The sequence below is a fragment of the Capsicum annuum genome, chromosome 4 (assembly GCF_002878395.1).
Source record: "Capsicum annuum cultivar UCD-10X-F1 chromosome 4, UCD10Xv1.1, whole genome shotgun sequence".
Taxonomy (NCBI): domain Eukaryota; kingdom Viridiplantae; phylum Streptophyta; class Magnoliopsida; order Solanales; family Solanaceae; genus Capsicum; species Capsicum annuum.
The window spans coordinates 225,983,497-225,986,717 of record NC_061114.1 but is presented as its reverse complement, the minus strand read 5'-3'; the positions used below and the strand labels follow the sequence as shown (position 1 = coordinate 225,986,717).

Sequence of the window (3,221 nt, the reverse complement as noted above, 5' to 3'; positions counted from 1 at the left end):
AATAAATTTATTTAAAAAAACGAATAAAATGAAGACTTTTTCCCTGCCTAAATTAACTTGAGTGTATAGTATTATTATTACCTCTCTTTTTCCTCCTTTCTTTTTGGAAGCTAAAATATATCAGTAATGAATATTAAAAGAAAAATAATTGAAAATTATAAACTACCCTCCAGGCCACTACTTGACGCGAATTCTGATTAATCGAGTTTCAATATGGATATTGAACACTGAATGAAAAATAAAAAATAAATAAAAATTAACAAAAGTTATCAAAAATATGATTACTACGAGAATATTAGGACTCCTTCTCGGTCTTTACTTTGCCAAAAAGATTTATTGCAGTTTCTTATTTTGCTAAACAAATGGCCGTTTTGTTAGGACTGTTTGGGCCCAAAAATAGGAAGTTTTATCAAGTAAAAATAAAAACAAATTCTAACCTTATTAGAATTATTTACACTGTTTCCTACTTTATTCTCTCTCCCGATTCATATACATAACAAGGCCGACATATGCATAGAAATCTTTGTATATAACAATGCCGACATATGCATAACAAGGCCAATTCATGACAAGGCCGACATATACATAACAAGACTGATTCCTATACATAACAGGGCCGGTATATATGTATATGTATTTTTAGAGAAAAATAGAATTTTTTTATATGTTTGGAGAGATGAAATTTTTTTGCAATAAGTGAAACTTGAGTTAGTGGATTTGTGTAATTTTTAGTTTTATTAAAGACTCCTACTACAATTTAATTTGCCTAAAATAGTATCTAATTTGAAGTTTTCCTATTTCGAATTTGTTTGGGAAAGGTTCAAAACTGAAATCCAATATTAAAAGGACGAGCCTTCTTTTTGGTTTACAAGTATAGGAAGTTGAAATTAATCACAATGACACAGAAAACCAAGAAGGAGGGGAAATTGACAAATAATACTAAGAAACCAATTCCAATTACAAAATTAGAGGCCAAACTTTCAAACATAATTATTAGCGATGGAGAAGATGCATCCCTAAATTTTAATCACAAAAATCAGATGGACGTTGATCGAGTAAGTTCTGGCTACTGTAACTTACTTGCGATTGAATCCTTTTTTTTAATTGTTATTGCTTGGTATGTTAGACGTTATATTTTCCCATGCTATGATTACAATTTATTATTTTTAGTAGTAAATACTAGTAGATTGGAGAAATCAAAAAACAATTCCAGATTTGTACATATTAGCTGTTTGTACGATTGACCTTTTTTAATTGTTGTTGCTTGGTCTGTTCATTAAAGATTATATTTTTCAAGGAAGATATTATGGTTGGCTAACAAGGACAATTCTATATATTGTTTATCATCCCAATTGTTTTTGGTTGGACTTAAATTCTATTTTCTAGCTAGGTTGCTTGCAATGGCTACAATTAAAATTTAGTTTCATTGTTTAATTCACTTTAAATTATTCAAATTGTTTTCGGAAAACTCATCTGTCCATGGGTGCGGTGTTTCCTGGTAAAAATAGGAAGAATGGGAATAATGCCATTTTTTTTTTCTAATCCTTGGCTTCAGAAAATTGTCTGACCTCTCTTTCTTGTCCTATCTTAGGTTGCATGTCATCACTTCCAAGAGGAAATACTTATGGAAATCCTCAGCAAGTTACCTGTGCGGTCTCTTCTTCGATTCAAATGCATTTCAAGTATTTGGAAAACATTAATCTCTGAGCCTAACTTTAAGATGAAGCATCTCAATTGGGCCAAGAATGACCAAGGTTCCCAAAAACTTCTAATCACCCAACCTTGTCCTAACGACAATAATATAGCTTCCATGTACTGTTGTCCTTTGTCGCTTGTTCAACTGATTGAGGATATACAAAAACTTAAAACTTGATTGCCCTTCAAATCCTAAACCATGGCATTGCAAAATCCATTGTTGTTGCGATGGCTTAGCTGTTATCGAGGTTCCTGATATTTTGGATTATAACCGTGTTACACTTTTGTTGTGGAACCCTACCACAAGAGAATCAATTGTACTGCCCGCTCTGGAATCGACACATGATGCAGAATCTCGTTTTAGACTGGGTTATGACTCAACTAGCGGTGACTATAAGATCCTTCATATCTACCAGGACGATCGTGATTACAAATTGCCTCATGAAATTCTCGCATTGAAAAGTGGCTCCTGAAGAAGAATTGATAAATATCCTTGCGGCTTTAGCAGTTTGATGTTTGCCATGCAGTTTTTGGCATTTATACATGCAACATTTCATTGGATCGGTACTTCAAGAAATTGCTTTGCAGTGGTTTCATTTAGTATTTCGAATGAAGTTCATGGAGAGATACCCTTGCCAGAGGAAATAACAAGGGTGATGATCAAAAACTGTATTGGCGTTTCAGTGTTGGAAGGAATGCTTTGTGTTTATCTTAATTCTTATATATGGAGGAATGCTACATCTAAGTTATGGGTATTGAAAGAGTATGGTGTCAAGGGATCTTGGACGACATTGTTGACAATACAAGATCGTTCAATTTTTAAAATTGTACCGAAATATAGATTTGCTGATGGTGAATTGCTATTTTGTTGCTCGACAGAAGAATTCCTAGCGCAGTGCGAGTTTAGGACAACCAGTGGACCATTTGTATCATGGCCTGAACATGATGTCGTGAATGGTTATGCTTTTACAGAAAGCTTGATGTCTCCAAAATCACTTATTAATTAGTGTCTTGTGTATGTTTGAGACGCTTTTTTTTTTCTGTTCCTGTAATCATGTTACAACTCTCATATCCTTACAAGTTCATCTATTCCTTATCAGTTTTAAGTCTCGTAATCTTCACTTACCTTTAAGGAAAGTCGGGGTGTATGCAGTCTTGAAAAATTTTATGGTGGTAGAGGTCCACCACATCATAGTTGTAAGAGGGTGTCCATTAATTGACATATGATGTGGTAGACCCCATCAATTTATTATTACTTACCTTCACTTATATTCATATCATTCTCTCTTTCCACCTTTTTAAAAAAAAAAAAAAAAAATTTCCACTTTATTGTTTTTATTAATTTCTCAAGTTTTCTTTAATTTACTTTCTCATTTTTCAAATAATCATCATTATTTTTGTGTACAATTTTTTTTTTAAATATTAATTACATTCTAAATTTCTCAAGTATTTCTCTTTTTTTTTTTTTTACTATATCAATATCTCTTCATATTTATGATTAAGAATACAAATGGAAAAAAAGAGTA

General features: G+C 32.2%; 1 pseudogene; it reads left to right on the top strand.

The window, feature by feature from the left end:
• Positions 1-832: 832 nt before the first annotated feature.
• Positions 833-2,728, top strand: LOC107869422 (annotated as a pseudogene).
• Positions 2,729-3,221: the final 493 nt, after the last annotated feature.